Source organism: Spea bombifrons, chromosome 4 (genome assembly GCF_027358695.1).
Source record: "Spea bombifrons isolate aSpeBom1 chromosome 4, aSpeBom1.2.pri, whole genome shotgun sequence".
NCBI lineage: Eukaryota > Metazoa > Chordata > Amphibia > Anura > Pelobatidae > Spea > Spea bombifrons.
The window spans coordinates 35,541,957-35,564,447 of NC_071090.1; the positions used below are offsets into that span (position 1 = coordinate 35,541,957).

Consider the following 22,491-nt stretch of genomic DNA (forward strand, 5'->3'; position numbering starts at 1 on the left):
CAGACATACCCCACATAGATATTTTTTTTATGTTTTAGAGGGCCACATCAGTCCCTTAAATAGTACCCTCTAGGGTAGTATGTTTAAGATTTCTGGCTTAAGAGTTTTGGGAGTAGTGAATGATGGAGGTTATAATTTTTACATGTAGTGCTAGGGCAATAGTATGTCTTTTTTAAATTTTTATTATGAATAAATAAATATATTTATGCCTAATTAAAAAAAACAATAACAACACTTTTTTTTACTTTTTCCTTTTGTGGGAAGAGGGAGAAATGTTGTTTCTTACTCTCTTCCCTCTGATCTCCCATGCACTGATCACACTGTGATCAGCAAGCAGGGCTCCATAGCCTTGCATTGCTGATTGGGCAAACGGAGATCCCAGCTGCTGGACCTCCCCTCTCCTTCAAAGAGCCTCTGGTGGGTGTCTGCTGACACCTAATGGAAGGGATTGTTTCTTATGTAACAGGGTTCTGGCACTCACTCGGTTTTTCCCCTGTATCTGACATATTTACATTGTCAGAAGGGTGCATATCAATGCGTGCTAAGTAGGTTTTTTTTTTACTTGAGGCAGGAGAGCCAGCAAATTCACCTAAGGTTTGTTATGAGTGTTCCTTGGTTCCTGTTTTACAGTGTGATTTACATGTAGTTCATCCATGTTTGCTAAAGTGGCCCTGTTCATTGCTAGAATTCAGACACTAGGAGCTGCTAGCCTGAGCTGACATCAGACATTCCGTTTGTGAAGCAGATTTTTGTCACAAATAAAAGACACCTTTGGTATTTTTGCACAATTATATGGCTTGTGCCATTTGTGGCCTACAAATATGTATACAATCATGATGAATGTTGCATCAGATGTCACATAATCAGTGCTATCGCCCAATCTCCAAGAGGCCTTCGGATTGTGATAACTAGCTCCTCAAAACACCACAGAATTATGGGTGGATTGGTACTCACACAAAGCATAAACATAAGTTATAAAATTACTATTTGTGAGACTTTCTTGCGGCAAATACTATCTATATACTACATAAACAACCATGGGCAAATACCTAAATGATATATAAAGGTATGGAGAGTGTTCCCCTTTAAATGTAACATACTATTTTGTCAGGGATCTTCCCACCCTTTTTGTATACCTTTTATATACCTATAAAATACCTAAATGATATACCTAGGTAAAGAAAGTGAGCTGGACATGAATAGAAAAAAAATGTACTTCTTAAAACCAGCATTCTCCTCTACAGTTTGTTTCAGCATTCCCCTTCTTTTGGTGAATAAATGAATTCAAATTAAATTGGTCCAAAGGGAGAGTCTAGGCAGTAAGTGATCACAGTGAATCATTAATGAATGTCAAAACCTGTAGGCGCTGATTTAAATCTATAAGCAATGTACCGTTATTACTTTTATATAATGTGCAGGCCTCCATTTTTTTTTAGGAGATTGACAGTCTTTTAAATTTTCCCATAGAAAAAAAATAATGAATTCTAAATGCACAGATGTGCGCTCTGTAATTGCGTATGAGGTCATCACGGCCACAATACCATCAGTGCATTCCCAAGTACATCGCTCATGACGCAGTAGGTCCTCACAGCATACTTCATATTACAATAATAAAATTGTATCAACTAACCTGGCGTTGTATAGTATCAATGTAACAAAAGAAAACAAATGATACAAATCAACAGTGATTTTTAAGTACTCTTCAACTTTTTGAAGTGGAGTTATTTTTTTTTTTGATCAGTGTAATAATCAGATTAATGTTGTGGCTTGTTTGCATAGGAATAGAGACACTGTCCTGATCAAAGAGACAGTAATACTTCAACTTAAAGAGAAATCATAGCATTATTCTTTTTTTGTGTGTTTAATACTAGTATCACATAAAGGCAATTTAAAAAAATATAGTTTCATTCTCTGTTTCAACCAGCAGTTTTCATTAAATACAATGTTTGTAACCTGCATTTTGTTTTTTAAGTGTTTAGATGTGCCATGTCGGCGCTACTACACAGATATTCTAGGTTTATATCATAGATTGTAAACTCTCACCACCTAATGTATCGGTTTGTCTTGGTCTGTGAATTCATACCCCTTGAATATATGTATTGTATGAAACGCTGCATAAACTGTTGGCGCTATATAAATAAAAGATAATAATAATACTGCTTTGTGGTAAAAAATAAAATCTCTTGATCTTATTAAAACAACCACTTATAAAACAACTATACATCAATTTACAGATGCTAAATCCAGTTTATGAAAATTTTAAGAAAAAGTTTCAGAAACATTCTTAAATAATGTTGGCGTAATATGTATTCTGTATCTGACTTTACAAGAAGGTTGTAGTAATATTTTAAATATCTTATCTAAAGGAAAGCAAAATGTGTTGACAGAGGAAAATAGGCTATTGTACGCATGGCTCTCCTTTATTAGATATACAAAAATATAAGAATTGGCACAGATAATTCATATGATAGAGAGATGAAAAAATAAAGAGAAAGCCTATGTGCTGAGGGTTAAGAAGGGAAGAGAAAAGAGTAACATATGAGATTAATAGAGTGATAGACAATGGAAGAAACTAAGAAAGAAAAGAAAACCTTAACATACAATAAATCAAATAGTTGTGGGTGGTCGCTGTGTTTTTATCCTCCTGCTTCTCATATATTAAGGGAATCACCGTTCTTTATTTAATAAGAAAATTGGTGAAATGGAATTGGGTTCTTGGTCCCAAAGGCTGCGAGACCCTGCCTCTCTAATGGGAATATTACCATTAGTCAGTGACAAGATTATATTTTCTTACCAGGCCTGGACTGGCCATCTGGCATTCATTTACCGATACTGTTGCTCCAGTGGAAGATCAGGTCATGCAGTGTGGCCGCCAGCTGGATAAGCACCACTGCCCACTGCAAGAGCATAGAAACAAAATATATCCTGCCATCGGCCGCACTTATGTCATTTGGCGGCCTTAAAACGCCAGGACCGCTTAGTTGTCCCCAGTCCGGCCCTGTTTCTGACCATCATCGTTACTTATTACTTATGATTTCCACTTCCCATGTATGATTTCTTTTTGTGTGTTGGGTCAAAAACTCCAAATTTTAAGTTTTTCTCTAGCATGGTGTTAAACCTCAATAGCTTGTAAAATGTATTCCCTCTACAGTGCACAGGGGTAATCTTATGATATATGCTGTTAATAAATTATTTATTGTCAGACATGCACAAGGTATTTCTTATCATATCACTGTTTTTTAGGGTAAAATCTGTGCCTTAGTTGTCCTATATGTGCCTATGTTCATAGAAACAGACATTTAAAATCAAAACTGGGGAGGGGGCTCAAATTTTTGTAGGAAACCATTTTGTGTTACATCACTGTGTTTTAAACATGTCAGGTATGGGGTACATGTTATGTGTTAACTCAACACATGCTATCTGGGGCTGCCTGTCATACGGAAGGCTGTAGTACACTTTATCTCACGTGCCCCCCCCCCCCCCCCGCATGCACATGAATACTTTATACAGGAGGAAATCTGGTGAAGGTGCGTCCTGTGACATATTCTGGATTATGTTGAATTGGAATATTGCAGCAAGCCCAGTGCAATGGCAGCCATTGGACCACTTTACTTTACTTGTGGCTTAATGGGCCAGCTGGGGAGATCGCCCTTAAAAATGATCCGTTTACACCATGTCTATACAGACCACAGTATCTTTTCAGAGCGTCCTAAAGTGGAGCGCCAGTCGTTTAGTACACCTAGTGTGTCCACGCCACCTTTCACCATTACAACACTGATGGCCTATAAATTCTTAATATGTGTAGACGCAATATCAGGTTGTTATCATGTTATCATGTTATCAATATCATGTTAAAATACTAGCAAACCTAGGTAACAAAACTTAACTTGTTTCAAACTGGATTGTCTAAATGGATTGTCTAGTGCTGCCATGAGAGCTATAGAGAGATTACAATTAGGGAAGACTCTCAATTATCAGTGAAATGTAATGCCTTTTCGTGCATGATAATAAATCTACCATTAATAAATAATCATACTATAATTAACCCCTTAAGGACAATGGGCAGTCCCTAAACCCATTGAAAACAATGCATTTTGAGCCCGTACATGTACGGGCTTTGTCATTAAGGGGTTAAACCAATTCCCTCATTTCTTCTCACTGTATAGCACTGAGTCTATCTTTGAAATTGGAGCACTATGTTGTCTCCCTCTGTCACAGTGTCACTACCCTGTCGGGAATTGGGCACCGAGAGCACCTACAGCGGCACTTACCACTGCCACGTTTGCATTTCCGTCACAAGCATGGGATAAGTTTTAAGAGGGCAGTACGCTAGGGCAATGATGTATCGGGACTGATGCCGTTTGGCTTTTTATTTTCTAAGCATGATGGGAACAGAAGCCTGCAAACCACAGATGTGTAATTGTTTTTCTAGCTCCTATATGGGTTTTTTGTTTTGTGAAAATCTAAAAGCAAATTAAAATAGATTTATTGATTAGCAATCAGCACTGAGATCCATCAATGTGAAATTAAAAATAATAAATAAGTAATAACATCAATTTGTGAAAAATGATACACTTAATAAGGCGCAGTTGCTTGTTTGTTGTAATGTCCTTTGGAACCATTGTTCAATCAGTTCTATTGTTCTACACTGTATGACTCAGGCCCTTCCAGTCGTGAAGGTGTTAAGACTAACAAGAGCAAAGCCCATCACTGCCATTCTGTTGGCTGGCTCTGAGAACCATGTGACAGTTCAGTGCCTGCCTGGGCTGTCTGAGAGCTCTCTGTGCATTGGAATCTACATAAAGAATGCATTGGAGATCCAGCAGTAAACCTCAGGAAGCTCTCTCGAGCAGGTAAGGAGCCTCCTGCCACCTCGCAGTGAAGGACAAAAGAACCGAGTAGATACAATTGGAAATGGATATTATGCTTAGTGTTGGGTGGCAGTTCTTTGTCTAAATATTTGCCTAGTTTGCAGCCAGGCAGAGTATAATCTTTGCAACAATGTGCATGCTGTCAAAAGCTCGAGCATTTGATTTTGTTATCTCTTGTACCAGCAGACTCTGTGTGTGAATTCATCTATGAATAATTCCATAATTATAGGCAAGCGATATACTGTATATATGTACGTGAATTTCTTTATAGATGTGCATCCAGAGTGCGTCCCCGATAAGACTCTTGCACAGACCGTGTTAATGATTTTCTGGTAGACTGCTTCTGTCCTGATGAATTAAGAATCAAGCTTCTGCCATCTCAATTTATAGTATGCAGCCCGCTCTATTTATTCAACCACTGGCGCCTCTACTATTGTTTGGTCTTTGTGACAAATTGAGAAGGATGCGCCAATTAGTATTGTATAAGCTCCCTGCCAAATCTAGGGTTTGGATAAGATTATGGCATGAGACTCTAGACCCTGGTGTTCTTTCACACATCCCAATTGACTGATTGACCTTTTGTATTGTCTGACAGTCAAACTCAGGCCACACCATGCTTTGTCCTATACCGCCACAGCCCTGGAGAGTTGGGAAAAGGCCCTCCTTTATTTCCTGATGTAAAGGTTTATCACTGACTGAGGTCATAATGCATGAGCACAATAAATGCAAATATTTATTTATTTGAATAAATCAAAATATATAAGGTATTTTTTTATTAAATAAAAATATAAAATATATTAAAAAAACTCCCTCCTCTTTCAGTTTACAGATGGGGTGGGGGGCACAAGCTTCTAGCTATAAGTTTCCTTACTCTTATTATTTAGTGATCTATAAAGCACCATCATATCTGCAGTGCTGTACAATGAACAAACAGGCTATTACAAGTACTGCATAACAATTCCGACTTACAGAAACAAAAGAAGGGCCCTCCTCAAACAGGCTTATTCTTAACTTAAGGTCTCAGAGAGGGGTCCTTGATGAAACGGAGAACATTTTCTAGCCCAAAGGAATATCGAATGAGATGCGAGTGTAGCATTGATCATCTCTGACACATGCTTCAGTAGCTTTTTGTTAACCTTTCTCGCCATTTTGTTGTGAGGTCTACGGTTAAAGGTGATATGTTTTGTTGGGCCAACAAAGAAAAAAGTGTAGCGTCACATAAGCTGTGTTCTTCACCTAAAAAGAGACCTCTAAAGAAGAGACATCTGAGGTCCACAAATTTTATGTTATTCTACATACATATTTTTCTATGTTGGCCGAATAAAAGGTATCAACTGCAAAAGGTTGAAAAGCATTATGTTTGGAAGGTAGCCGACCAGAAAATGTAGGGGCAAAAATAGGCATGCAGTCGTGTCTGAAAACATTTTATTCTGCTGGAGATCTGGCTAGTATGCCATGCATCGACAGACCATTGACTTGGTTACCATTTATTACCAGGCTGGAGACAGGTGGGGGCTGATGGTTTTCATATATTGATATTAATGTAAATAGTTCTAAAAAACACCATTATAATAGGTTTAAATACCATCGTTAGCAATCTTGCGCTGAGAATAAAAGCATAACATATACTATATTTCAACATGGGTATGGGATTGGGTCTAGCCAGTTATCCAGGTTTTAGTTAACTGTGATGCATCAGCAGTGACACGTTGTAACATTAAAGAATTTTAACAGTCTCCATATTACTCCCATGTGTATTGCTCCTTTAAAGAGTATAATTCCCATAATCCATTTCTTTTTGCAGTTGAAAGCAAATCCTCAGATCAGTGTCCCTACGTGAATAAGATAAGCTACCCTGTTCCATAATTGTCTCCTTTGTGACGTGGCAGCCATGGAAGTGGATCCAAAGGTGAGATGCATCACTGCTATTATATCCTTACAAAGGATATAAAGAAATCATAATCAGCGCATTCATTATAGGTTTCCAGAATGTTAAAATGGTTTTCTCTAAAGTAATACTTTTGAAAGATTCATTCGGTCTGCATAATTCTTAGACTAATGCGTTTTTAATGAAGGAATACAATTCCAGCTGATTCTGGAGGTAATTTGCTTTAAATATTTAATGACTGTTGAATCTGTGTGTTCTCACATCTGTCACTTTTGTAGCCAGATAGTGGGTAACAGAGCAATGTATTTACATGTACAGAGACTGGGAATGATGCTTAAAGTTCTCTTTGCCGTTGCCTCTTACAAGCATACCCATGGCAGTATGTAGAATGTCATGTTTAACAAATTACTGGTGACTTAAATTATTCAAATCATATGAGCATAGGAAGTATTGTTCCCTTCCTTTGTAATGCAGTTACTGTACAATGCAGTAGACGCCATAGTCTATTTTTCCATTTTTATTTGTTAAAAATACACAGTAGGAGGGTCAAGCCATTGAAGTCTCAAACTTAGCTGAACATGATTTTATTATATGTTTTTATATTGAATTCATGATACTAGTAGGGTTATGTTCCTCCTACTGATACCCATAGAAGTAAACATGGATCTACCATGAGGTGACTTGAGTTCAGGCTCAAAATGGAGCCATGTTGTAAATCTGACTTATTGTAGGACAAGTCAATTTAAAACGATGACGTGCGTATATTGCCATTTGCTTTGTGAATAAATGTTCATTTCCAGAAGTTAACTCTATGTGTACGGACAGGCCTCTTCTCCACAGAAGCACGGCGTGAAGGGACGTTCCAGATCAACAGAAGAGATCCAACAGGCAAAGAAGGTGAGGTACTTTCTCTTACCCTTAAAAGAGAAATATGGTGTAATGGTTTTCTGATATATATCTATTCATTCATCTCTTAGGCATTTCACACAACACAGAAGTCTCTTCCGAGCACAGGAGAAGAAGCTAACGTTCAGGTGAGGAGTAGAGCTATACCCTAATGTAAAGTATATCACATACTAATACATAGGTCTCTTTCCTGTTTGATGAGATATATTGATATATCAACTGAAAAGCACTGGCAGCAGTACTTATTTTCCATGTCATGACACTTTAAAGACAGGGTCTTTTATGGGAAAGATTTGAACTATAAACATAAATGTCTTTCTAGTAGCACTATGACATCAGATGAGGTAATATGGTAGACATTGGGAAAATGTATCAGATGAATATATTGGAAATGCTACTTCTTATCTTAACCTCGAAGAAACAGGACTGTATAGCTCATATTCCTGTGTTGCCTACGTCGGTAACTAGTATGAGAACATAGGGATGAACAGCAATTCTGCTTGAGGAGATTAATAAAGATTATGTTATTAATTGGGCTGATCGGGTCTTCTACCTAACCACAAACCAGAAAATCTGGTATCTACATTGATAAATGTTTGGGTACTTTAATAGACAATTGGTGTGTCTGGTCTGTCTATAATTTTACATATTTTGTTCATATTTCATTGGCCTGCATGTTGTTGTCCTGCTTGTTGTTCCTGCAGGAGCCTGGAAACTCCACAGAGGAGGCTTCTTCAAAGGAGCAAACATGTAATGATCAACCATCCCATTGACGAAAGGAACGCTTGCCAGGATTTCAGAAACGGCATTTCTTGTCATACAATTCACTCATTCTCTTTCGGTGTTTGTGCCTTCATGTGGATATTACTGTGTGTAAGTTTGTATGTATATAAATGTATAAACGTGGATCATCCTACAAGCTTTATGAGATCTCTCTTCCTGCTATAGGCAGAAAACACAAATCATTAAAAAAAAGTATTTGTAGCAGCTGAACATTTTAATATCGTTTTTTTTTCTATAAAGCCTGTGCAAACATATGTATTACTCCTCCAATGGAGTGCTGGTAACATTCGCCATGGAGGCTATTCATGCTAAGTGCCAAAGTAATAAAGCAGCCCAAACCTGCTTGTTACTCTTGATCCTGAAGGCAATATGTGGATTTGCAAAGTAAAATACACAAAAAAAGCTGCAGATGGTATCGCAAAATGGTTAAATCTGAGCAGCCCTTGCAGCTATTGTCCCATTTCCCACTACTCCATGTGGGAGCAGGGGTGTCCAAGTTTATTCTGCAGTGGGCCACTTCATCAGAATTGTATACGTGCGAGGGCCGCACTCATTTTTCACTGTGAGAAAATATGGCCTTTAATAAAATATGCAGATTAAAATAAAGTAAATGACACAAAACCTTTACTTTTCCTCTCACTGATTTCTGGGCCTAGAAAGTTTTGTGACTATAAATTCAGGATTCTGGATAAGTAAAAATGAAATAGTTCTAGTTATCCTTGGGATGTACCAAAATGAAAATTCTAGACCAAAACCGAAAATTCAGGGTTCACTTAGCCGAAAACAAAAACGACCCCCCCACCTTTAAAAATAATTAAAAAAATCCCACACTTTTCATAAAAGTAAGTTACACATATTATATATATATATATATATATATATATATATATATATATTATGATTGTTAACAGCAATCTCAGGCATACCCAGATTCCAGCATGTACTGGTTGGCTGGGGATGATAGGAGTGTGATTGCTGTCAACAATCATATATAAATTAATATTGTTATTGTATTTTTGTGGCCAATTTTGGTGTGTTAACCACACTTTTATTAAAAGTAAGTAACACCACAATTGGACCAAAAAATTAAACAATATGACTTGGCATGATAGGAGTGTGGTTGCTAACAGAAATCACACTCCTATCATGCCAAGTCAGCCAGTACATGCTGGTACAGGGTGGCTGGAAGTGATGTGCAGACCCCATACTGCTGGCAGCATCAATACACAAGGGGGGCAGCTAGCCAGGTTTCAGCATGTACTGGCTGACTTGGCATGATAGGAGTGTGATTGCTAACAGCAATCACTGTCCCATCATGCCTAGGTTCCAGCACTTACACATCCATGCTAATACACACACACACACTAATTAATTCATTCACAGATTCATTCCCTCAATCACGCATACTCATTCAAACACCCTCCCCCACCCCCTTACCTGCACTGCAGCTCTCTCGATGCCGCTCACAGACTTCAGCAGGGGGCGCAGCCTCCCTCTGCGTTCTCTTGTACTGCACAGAGGAAGCAGGACTGGAGCAGAGTCAGAGCTCTTATGATCCCGGTTGCCCTGGCTGCCGATCTCACGCAGGCCGCATGTTGGACGCCCCTGATGTAGACCATTTGGGAAAGACTTTATGATCTTTGTCATGACAGACAATAAAATGAGCATTATAGGTTTATATTCACAATTCAGCCATCTATTATTATCAATATTTGGATACCGACCCCGGTATGCAAATTAGGATGTCGGATGCGCAGTATGCATTCTCCAGTGTCCCAGGCACCGGGGAATGAAATTGGGACAGTAGGGTTGTGGAAAAAGAGTAACAAAATCAGGACTGTCCCACACAAAGCGAGACAGTTGGGAGCAATGACATATATATATATATATATATATATATATATATATATGGCATACAAAAAGAACATGAGATGCTCACCAAGAACAGTTGCTTCATAGCCTGCCCAACGGTGCTTTCCCTCTTGTGCCTTTACACATATCAGTCTCACCACACCCAAAATGGCAGTCCAGAACCAGAAAAGAGAGTTAAATTTCCTCTGCACAAGGGAACCAACAGCCCCCTCTGCACAAGAGAACCAACCAACAGCCCCAGCTTGCGTTGGCGCAGCTCTAAATTTAACTGTTAACTGTTCTATTTGCATGTAACTTAACTGCGCACAAGAGCATACTACCTACCACAATGCACACAGCTGTTTAATTAACATTTGCCTGATGATTTGATAAACCCATATTTCAGAGACCTGCAGTTTCTTGAAGATAGCCTCGCATGCTCTTCTTCATTTTCATGAAGAGTATATTCAGATCTTTATTTTCTGACTAAAGTTCCAATGTTTGTTAAGCCAGAATGAAAGATAATTGTGTGTTCAATATGTCCAGTCTTCTTGTTTTCAGCCATGAACTCCACTTGGTTGTTCCTCGCCAATTATCATGAATTTGGCCTTTTTGGCATTCAACTCCAACTTCTTTGTTATTGCTAGCAGCAGGGTCGGACCTACCACAAACTAATATTGATCCTGGAAAGCAGAGTTAACTCATTAGGTATATCTGCCAGCAGGACACTGTTGTTTGTATGGCTAATGTAAATGCTCTCTGCTAATTCAGATGATGTTACTTGTGAATTCTTCTGTTATATATCTCTGCAGTCAAGGTCTTCCCATCTCAGAATTCTCAGTAGTTCCCATTACATCTTTACAAAGCTACATAAACTTAATAATTTAGAAATAAAAAAGAAAAACTCTGAATGGATGATTTATTATCGTTATCTCATGGCCACGAGCCATTAAGCAAGGCAAGCTTGCAGTTTTGTGTTTGATAAACAAACATTAACTCAAGAGTATTTTTATAAAAAGGATATGAAAACTATCTGCATGTAAAAGGAGTGTTCTCCATGTAAAAGGAGTACCATTATATGTACTTTCATGCATATGATTGCTGAGAGGTCCATTTACATTTATGTGGTGTCCTCCTTGCAGACGCATGGAGGGGGGATCATAAAAAATGGGGAGACTAGATGGGCCCAATGGTTCTGCCATTAGATTATATGTTTGTATATTATTATAAGGATTATAAAAAAAAAATTAAGTATTTTTGTTTAGTGGAGTGTTTCAGGATAATAAAATAACCATCCTTCGGATACTCACATTCTTTCCATCTCACCTTTTGGGATCTCTATCCCCCTCCCCAAGCCATGCCATCCTCGCCCCATACCCCTCAGTCTACGCAAGTGGATCTGTACATCTGACAGATTTTCCCCCACAGCACTCACTACAAGTACCGTACCATCCTGGATGGCATTGCATTAGCTGAAGCTTTACATCTCCAAGACTGAGTTTATGGTAATCCAACAATCTACTGTATCCACAATTCCTGACATCTCTATCACTGTCGACAACTCCACTATCCAACCGACAGACCACTTGACACTTGACTCTGCTCTCTCACATCCTTCCCTCACCAAATCCTGCTGCTTTCACCTGAATTCACTCACGCTTCACACAAGAAAGTACCAAAATACTAATCCACTCTCTTGTGATATCTCATATGGATTATTGCAATTCCCTACTAATTGGTCTTTCCCTCTCCTGCCTGTGTTGCTGAATGAAATATACCTCACTGAACTACTGGAGTGCTGAACGACTTTATTTGTGACAATACTGCAGCTAGACTAATCTTTCTCTGTCACCATTCCTCATCTGTGCCAATCATTCCACTGGCTCAAACCGAGTCAAATTCAAACGTCTGACCCTGACCTACAGAGGCCTTAACAACTCTGCACCCACTATATATCTCCACCCTCCTATCCAAATATACCACTAACCGCCCTCTTTGTTCCTCTCATGACCTTCGTCTCTCATCTACCTTAATTACCTCTTCACAAAAGCATCCGTACCCTGGGCTCCTGGAAGAGCCTTGGGGGCCATCCTCCTCCCTCTATGGGCCCTGGCATTTAGAAGGGGTTTGGTTTTTGGGGAGGTGGGTACAAGGGGTCTGTTGGGACTACTTGTTCACCCTAGTACAGAGTCTAAAGACTGTGGATTCTGGATACAGATTTGGGGTACTTGCATTTTGGGAGGGGGTTTTGTGGTGTTTTACTCTCCATTGTGTCAGAACTTACAGGACAGCTCTCTATGGCCAGTATTTGCTCCAAGAACTGATATCCAGCAGTTTTAAACTGGTTTTGGCCAGAAGTATACAATAGTGACACCCTAGAGGGCTGAGGTGGGCACAGTGAAAATACTGAGCAGTGTGCAAAGGAAGGCCTGATTGAGAACTATTTGTGTTTTGCTGTGACTATTGTATGTAAATTAACCCCTTGTTCTATTTTAAATACCAGTGTTTCCCATTAAACCAAGTTCCTAATTTTACCTTCAAGCATCTAGTCTTGGCTGATATTTCTTGAGGGTTAGGCGTTAGCGGGCGATATTCTCATATCGGTCGATAACAAGCAAGAGCTTCAGAGGTCAGAGTAGCAGAGGAAGCCGACTTTAGCGGATATACCCATTCGGGGTACCGAAATCCATTACATACATTTCTCCCTCAAATGCAAATCTCAAAAGCTCGCTGAAATCTCATCTCTTTCAAGAGGCATACAACCTTTTCTCATAAGACTCTCAGCCAGCATCCTGTTTAAGTCATCTGAGCGACCAACAACCTCTACAGCTCATCCTAACTTGACCAACTCATCCCCATCCAAGCAGTCCTCTCCTACTGTTTCACTTCCCCTTCAACCGACTAGATTGTAAGCTCACATGAGTAGGTCAGTCTTCTCCTTCTGTACCAGGTTGTTATTGTTTGTGATTTTAAATTTATTCTACTGACCCTGATTGTAAAGAGCTACAGAATCTGCTGGCGCTATATAAATAAATGAAATGTAATTAAGCACTTACTGTTTCCTTAATGAGGAATTTACAGGGTATTACAACATTTTGGCAAAAGAAATTCTTAATTATAAAATAACTGCAGAATGTTTATTGTAATTAAGCCAATAGACGTAGCCAAAATCCAAAATGCAGTTTATAACATCTGAACGTTCATTTGTTTGTTTTCTATCTTTTATGAGTCCTTGTGGAATATGACACTCCAGTCAAATGTTCTGCCAAATACATTGTTAACTATAAGGAGGGTTAATCCCTGAATAGTGTTCTGTGCTGTAAGGTTACGTAAAATCAAGATTCATTTTCAATATTTTCCACCATGTAAATAAACAGTATTGTATTTCTTTTCTCTGATATATATTAATGTCTGCAGTAATGAATCCCTGGCATCTGAACAAATTCCACACTTGTCCATTCCATTAGTTAACAAAATCAGTCACTAAACAGAGAAAGTTAGATATTCATCAATGTGAAATGCAATCTGCCTGTATTCATCTTGGCCCCTACCGTGTTCAGTCTTTGGTCTATGATGAGATACTGGGTTTAACTAAAGCATACAGAAAGTTTTTGTATATGGGTCAAAAAAAGTTGGCAACTACTGCTTTTCTGAACCGTTGCAACCTAGTCAAACCTTAGTACTTAATGGATTAACCATCTGGTTCTTTTTCACAAATAGAAATGTGATATAAGGGTTAAAAAATCATATCATACCTATATAATAAAAGATCAACCCAACCATCAGTGAAAGTGAAATCACTGGGGCATCCTTTTTATTAAGGGTTAGGACATTTAAAGCTCAAAGTTGAGACATTATCACCCGAGTATATCAGCTTGTGGATGGAAAATGTGTGAGACTATATTATATTTAACATAGAGTCATCTGTTATCCAATAAGCTGTGCATCAGTGTATTTACACACGCTACACATGTTTCTTCTCAACACCACAAAGCCCCCCTCGTCTGATTCTCACTCACAGACAGGTGCAGTATCTCTGTAGTCTCCAGTAGTTTTTGAGGGAGAAACTAGGTAACATCAGTCTGGTTGCAGCTTTCTGTCCAGGGGTTAATGGGGAGGAGGTTTAATTGCACCTCCCCCAACACATTAATAAGGTTTTGGTAGCAGTATAAACTGCTTTGTGTGTCCACTACGTAGGAGGTGAGAGTAGGTTCTCACCCTATTGAGAGTGTGCCTTGACGTGGCGGCTGAGCTTAATTATGCTTTGGCCAATTCATATAACCAAAACCTCTCATTTATATTATGTTTATATATTTGTTGCCAATTTTATTAGGGTGAGAAGCGCAGACAGTTTTTGTTTCTTTATGTAACATATATGTTTATATGATTGCAGACAGTGGGAGTACAGGGGTATAAAAAATGGGGTACACCATTCCTGGTATTTGCCTACTCACACTTATGTATCCAATACACAGGGATTTCTAGTGAGATATACTGTACACTATATGGACAAAAGTATTGGGACACCTGACCATTACACAAATATGGACTTTTATGACATTGCATTGTAAATACATAGACATTAATATGTAGTTGGTCCCCCGTTTGCAGCTATAACAGCTTCCACTCATCTGGGAAAGATTTCCACAAGATTTTTATGTGGGAAGTTTTGCCCATTCATTTAGTAGAGCATTTGTGAGGTCAGGCACTGATGTTTGACCTCACAAGGCCTGGCAATCTCTGTTGCAGTTCATCAATGGGGTTGAGGTCAGGGATTTGTGCTGGCCAGTCAAGTTCTTCCACGCCAAACTCATCCAACCCTGTCTTCATGGACCTTGCTTTGTGCACTGGGGTGTAGTCATGGTGGAATATAAAAAGATCTACCCACAAAGTTGGAGGCATACCATTGCCCACCATGTCTTGGTATGTCCCCTTAAGCATACAAAACATTTAGAAAAATTAATTTAAGAGTAACAGCTCAGCCATGAAGCAACTGACCACACAAACTCACAGATTGTGGCTGCTGAGTGCTGAAGTGCATAGCGTGTAAAAACTCCCTGTCCTCTGTAGCACCACTCACTATAGTGTTCCAAACTGTCTCTGGAAGCAACATCAGCACAAGTACTGTCTGTAGGGTTTCCATGGCTGAACAGCTGCACTCAAGCTGAAGATCACTATACAAAATGCCAAGTGTCAGTTGGAGTGGATACTAGAGCGGTGGAAGCGCTGATGGATGAATCTGGGTTTGGCAGATCCAATGGCAGTGCCCTGACCTTAACCCTATTGAACACCTTTTGGATGAATTGGAATGCTGATTGAGCCCAAATTTCTACTGACACACTATAAAATCTTGTGGAAAGTCTTCGCAGAGGAATGAAGGCTGTTATAGCCACAAAGGGGGTTGGGGCAGCTCCATATCAGTGCCATGGTTTTGGAATGGGATTTTCAACAAGCTCATATAGGTGTGATGGTCAGGTGTCCACAATTTGTTGGTCAAATACAGTATCTCACAAAAGTGCGTACACACCTCACATTTAAATATTTTATTATATCTTTTCTTTAGACAACACTGAAGAAATGTAAACTACTGAGTGTACAGCCTGTGTAACAGTGTAACTTTGCTGTTCCCTTAAAAATGACTCAACACACAGCCATTAATGTCTAACACCTTGGCAACAAAAGTGAGTACACCCCTATGTGGAAATGTCTAAATTGGGCCCAATTAGCCATTTCCCCTGCCCAGTGTCATGTGACTCGTTAGTGTTACAAGGTCTCAGGTGTGAATGGGGAGCAGGTGTGTTAAATTTGGTGTAATCGCTCTCACACTCTCCCATACTCGTCACTGGAAGTTCAACATGGCACCGCATGGCAAAGATCCTCTCTGAGAATCTGAAAAAAAGAATTGTTGCTCTACATAAAGATGGCCTAGGCTATAAAAAGATCCTGAAGACCCTGAAAGTGAGCTGCAGCACCATACAGCGATTTTACAGGATAGGTTCCACTCAGAACAGGCCTCGCCATGGTCGACAAAATAAGTTAGTGCACGTGCTCAGCGTCATATCCAGAAGTTGTCTTTGGGAAATAGATGTATGAGTGCTGCCAGCACTGCTGCAGAGGTTGAAGGGGTGGGGGGGGGGTCAGCCTGTCAGTGCTCAGACCATACGCTGCACACTGCATCAAATTGGTCTGCATGGCTGTCATCCCAGAAGGGAGCCTCTTCTAAAGATGATTCACAAGAAAGCTCGCAAACAGTTTGCTGAAGACAAGCAGACTAAGGACATGGATTACTGGAACCATGTCCGATGAGACCAAGATAAACTTATTTGGTTCAGATGGTGAAGTGTGTGTGGCGGCAATCAGGTGAGGAGTACAAAGAAAAGTGTGTCTTGCCTACAGTCAAGCATAATGGTGGGAGTGCCATGGTCTGGGTCTACTGCTGGCACTGGGAAGCTACAGTTCATTGAGGGAACCATGAATTCCAACATGTACTGTAACATACTGAAGCAGAGCATGATCCTCTCCCTTCGGAGACTGGGCCACAGGGCAGTATTCCAACATGATAACAACCCCAAAAACATCTCCAAGACCACTGCTGCCTTGCTAAGGAAGCTGAGGGTAAAGGTGATGGACTGGCCAAGCATGTCTCCAGACCTAAACCCTATAGAGCATCTGTGGGGCATCCTCAAACGGAAGGTGGGGGAGCGCAAGGTCTCTAACATCCACCAGCTCCGTGATGTGGTCATGGAGGAGGGGAAGAGGACTCCAGTGGCAACCTGTGAAGCTCTGGTGAACTCCATGCCCAAGAGGGTTAAGGCAGTGCTTGAAAATAATGGTGGCCAATGGTGATCTATATTAGCATTACATTTACTTGCCATTCCTCTGCCCCTTAGTTATGTTGCTGATTGTTGTTTACTGCTCCAGGCTACCTTTAGCCTCTTGAAAATAACTACATTAATTGACAAGGGGGGGGCACACACGGTAATTTTAATAAATGAGTGTACTTAAGGTAAAGGTTGTGGAGACAACATGGTTAAGTCTAACTAATGTGCAGGTTTTAGAAATGCTGACATCTGCAAGATGGAATTACATGACCCGTGAAGCTTCAATAATCGCATTCTGATCTTTGGACATGAAGGTTCACCAAGATGGGTAACGAAGTGTAGAAAACAGGTAGACTTACGTATAAGTACGGTATATCATGGGCATCTAGATGTGCTCAGTCTAACTCATCTCCTGTGCATATAAAATGGCTGGGGGTGGGGAAAATGGTAAATACACATTGGGAGATTCTGCATAATTCCCCATGCATTAGTAAGGGGGACACCACAATAATTGTAAGGGACCACACAGCTGTGTGTATGATGGCTAGAGTATCCCTTTAAGGTGTACTGAGGATATTATTGACTTACTATTATTATTATAACTTGATGTTTGTGTTATTATTATTGACCAGGGGGAGCAGATCAAATTGGAGACAATACTTCAGACCACATTCTTTGAAAGGACGGACTCCTCAAAATATAATGCATATTAAAAGTACGTTGTACGTACATTAATATGGATTCTTTATCTGTAGGGGAAAATCTAGTTGCTTACACTTAAGAGAAGCTGCAGCTCCCAAACTGCAGTGCAGTGCCTCCTACGCTATCCACTATTCACGTCACTTTAGGTTGCTAGAAGCACATACATGAGAGGAGTCGGATTAGACCCCTTGGAACTCTTGCGCAAGCCAGTGCTGGCTGTCATTGACATAAAGTGCATATGATGGCTGGAGTGTCCCTTTAAAATATACCTATACTTTTTTATTCAACCCAAAATAATAACGAATTGTGGCAAGAATAAAAGTTTATATTGTATTTTTACAATGTATATTTTAGTAATTGGGGTAATCAAGTGGCATTATTTTATTCCCTTAAAGTGACAACTGCCGGTAGCCAGATTCCCTATACAGAATAATCCAGTATTGTGCAAATAGTCAAATTAAATGCTTTGCAAATGTATTTACTGTTCCCTAATATAATCCCCATATAATCCATATGCAAATAATTACTACATGAGATTACTACATGAGAGCGCAGATGTCAACAGTAATGAGCTGGCTATATGAAAACTCCTTGTGTTGTTTAGGACATCTCGTAAATTTTAATTATCTAGGTTATGAGGGTAAACACAGCTACGACAATACGACAGAGCATACTGTATGTAAAACCTTTATTCCAGCTTTGCATAAAATAACAAAAGACATTTTGCTGGCTCATTGTGTATGATTCTGGTGATTATTCAGAGTGGAGGGCACAGCCAAAGAGGAATTACTCTTGCTTCTCGAATTTCACAGTCATTATCTCTTCCACCTTCAGTGGCATAAATAGCATGTTATACCCCGGTACGGCTGTTCTGTCTTTAATTGTATGGATACAAGGCTCAATGATATGGGGTGATGGTGTTGTCTACTTGCATGTGCACTTGTTATTTGTATAAGTGGCCATGTCTGTCACTGTAATTATTTCAATATTAAGCTTGCAATTATCTCTTATTCTATCTTGTATCTCCCCCACTCGTGCTCTCTTTCTATTGTCTCTCTCCACCCTCTTTGCCTCTATTTTCTTGTTTCCATTCTCTCTCTTGATCACTTCTCTCCCTCCTAGACATTTCTCTCTCTGGCTCACTTAGCTTCATCAAATCAATATGTGATGTTATGTGTGGAGGGTTGTTATGAAGTCATATCTATTAGGCCCTTAACAATGGTATTGTCTGCATTGTGATATACTCAATCAGGACGATCCAGATCTGTACAAAGAACAAATACAAAAAGATAATACATAGAAAGCCTCTAATAGGTGCACAGAGTGGCTCTAGTCATGGTGTAAATGCTACCTAAAGTTCTAATTACCCTAGGGTCTATAGAAGTAGTATTGATATTTGTGTGTATTGTTTTTTTTAATGTGAATAGTGAGTTCTGTTTAATATTAAGATACAAACAGCCACCCAGGAGAGGTGGTAGAGGCAGTATTCTCTCATGTCACATGACCTTGACTGAACTGAACATTAATGGGTTACATACAGGATGTAATGACTACATACAGCACACAACACATACCCATGCATTTCCTTGGCTCCCCATTTTATGTCTCTCATTACCTTTTTTCCCAATGTCTATTCATACGGCACTAGTTTTTCTTTTGTTTTTTAGTTAGATTACTGCATTTTTTTAAATGTTGTTGCTCATTGCTGTCAATTATTACTTAAACTGTCTCACTTCCAATTAGACATTTTCTAATGTACCTTTTAACAGCTGCAGAAATAAAGAAAAATGCCCTCAATGATCTGTTGCTCACATGTCTGGAACAGTAAACATTGCTTTCTGGGTACACAATAGCCAGGAACAGAACAATGCCTACAGGCTGTACATCAAATCATTGGCACACAATTCCGCCACAGGGTGCCTCTTCAGCTTTTCTGTAATTGAAGGCTTAGTTTTCTGCTTAGGCTGTTCACAACAACTAATGCTTTTCAATACATAAAAACAATGTACATAAAAACATTTTTTTTCCTGTCACGTACAATTATATACAAATATTAAATATGATAATTTAACTGCTAGTAGGCATATCTAGTGTTATATGTACCCTATGAATCACCACAATACAACATATTCTCAAAAAAGATCAACAGCCGTGACAGCTACATCTCCCTGGATGCTCAGATATCCAAGAGGATATCTCCTCCTCCTCTCCTTGCCTATGTGTAGATGAAATCCTGTTTCAGTGTTTTCATCTAATTTCTGCGTAGATCTGTACACATGACCTTTTGTATCATATAAGGTTCTTATGTATGTCAGGCACATTATAGTCTAAACTGGTTATGAAGGCCCTGACTTGAACCTGACATACACACTTGACAGTGACTTGGGCAGACAGGAATCCCAGTGACCATAGTGTTCAAGTCTCGTGATTCCTGACATATACCTGGAAACAAAAGGTGAGGGGCAGCAGATGAGCCTTGATAATGTCAACATTCATCTCTGTGGTGTTTCCTTATCAAAGCTCTCGTGGTGAGTATTGTGTGTTTTGGCCTACAGGGGATCTAGTAAACGGATCAATACCAGTACAGATAAACATAACAGATCAAATACCATGCTAGTACAATATGATCAGGTATGCAAGATATTTTTTATAATAAAATATATCAGTATGAACAAACAAGAAATTGCAGTAACTGAGACAATTCAGTTAAAACATGTTGAAAGTAATGCATTATAACACGAATTTACAAAATTGAAAATTGAACTAAAAATGAAAAACATTCAAAAAAGTAATAAAATAAAAAAGGGGTATAAAGATTTTCAAAGCAGTATTGAACAAGGTCAGCCTCTACCCAGCCCCCCAATTCCTAGGACACCTTTTAAGGCATATCTTTTGCACTACAGGACAGCATTAATCTACAGAAATGCTAGTTTTCCTATTCAACTACAGTTTCCAGATTTTGTCATGCTGGCCAAGCTATGGAGTGTGACATTTTTTCTATCATCCTGTGACCCTCCAAGATCAGGAGGACTTCGGATAAGGTTGGAGGGAATGTAGATTTCCCCCTCGAGCTATAGCTAGTAGGAAGAAGATGAGTAGTTTTCTAGTGCAAGAGGGAAGGGCATCAGCAGAAAAGTGCAACAGTTCCACCTCTCGGGCGCAGGGCATGTGGAGGGCTAGCACAGGGTTTATGGTCTTGAATAGGTCCATCCACATTGCGTGGAGCTTTGGGCAATGCCACCATATGTGCAGCATTGACCCCTCTGACCACATTGTCTCCAGCACTCCGAAGAAACCCCCTTCATTGTTTCCTCTGCCTCTTCATAGGACAAATGGTCGATTTCTGACCTAACTCTTTCTCCCACGTCACCTTATGTGGCAGTTTGTTGTTTGTAAAGTGATCCAGGATGCTAGCATAGCACCGGGATATCAGGCCTGATATGCATGGGGAGTTTTTACAAGCCTAAACTACTGGATGAGAAGAAACTGTGTGTTACTTACTTTAAACAAAAGTGTGAGATTTTTTTTTATGGTAGGGGGGTTATTTTTGGTTTTGGCCAAGTAAATGCTGAATTTTCGGTTTCGGTCCAGAATTGTCATTTCGGTGCATCCCTACTTACTAAGCTAGACACTGAAGTGGTAGGCCTACACCACATCAATGTTTGGCTTAGTATATAGTGATAGGGGTTATGCTGCACTATTGTCAATGTCTGGTTCAATGTAGTGATAGGGATTACGCTGCACCACCGTCAATGTCTGCCTCAGTATATAGTGATAGGTGTTATGCTGTACCCCGTCAATGTCTGCCTCAGTATATAGTGATAGGTGTTATGCTGTATTACTGTCAATGTCTGCCTCAGTATATAGTAATAGGTGTTAGACAGACATTGACAGGGTACAGCATTAGTATATAATGATAACAGTTATGCTGTACCACCGTTAATGTCTGCCTCAGTATATAGTGATAGGTATTATGCTGTAATACCGTCTATGTCTGCCTCAGTATATAGCGGTAGGTGTTATGCTGTACCACCATCAATGTCTGCCTCAGTATATAATGATAACAGTAATGCTGTATCACCTTCAATGTCTGGGCCATTATATAACGATAGAAGCTATGCAGTTTTAAAGTGTGTGTGTGCGTGGGGGGGTGCCACATACAGAATCCCCCCAGGTTCCAAATACTCTAGGTACGCCCCTGAGTGGTAGTAATGCAGCTTTTAGGTTGTTGTCTGATAGATCCTGTCCAGCCCTCATTATTGCTTGGCCATTTGTGACCACTTGCCCCCATGAAAGTTACCATTCTATATCTGCATACTCTCAGAATGTAAAGGTTATGTAAAGGTTATTAATGTTTATATATATATATATACATATATAAAAAAAAGTTATTTCAATTCTGCACTTTTGAGCTCATGCATATGTAAAAAAATTTTGTTAAACACTAAAAACAGGAAGTGCCATACATAGTATGTTTGTGTTATTTTCCCCCAGAATATATTACTCGTATCTGGCACTGTACATTTGAACTCAGTAAGTGTAAATGTACAGTAAGCAGTAATATCAGAAATAACGGATGATACACAAATGCATTATTTAATGTGATCAAACATATAGCATATCCAGACAGACTGCAGGCCTTTTGTAAGCTCTTGCATTTCTCTGACTT

At 39.4% G+C, this 22,491-nt stretch overlaps 1 long non-coding RNA gene across 1 annotated transcript; it reads left to right on the forward strand.

Moving 5' to 3' along the window:
* Window positions 1-4,732: 4,732 nt before the first annotated feature.
* LOC128490624 (uncharacterized) lies at window positions 4,733-8,658 on the forward strand. The gene is made up of 5 exons (XR_008353966.1): window positions 4,733-4,853; window positions 6,676-6,780; window positions 7,585-7,656; window positions 7,737-7,793; window positions 8,370-8,658. It is a non-coding gene; the product is annotated as an uncharacterized LOC128490624 (long non-coding RNA).
* Window positions 8,659-22,491: the final 13,833 nt, after the last annotated feature.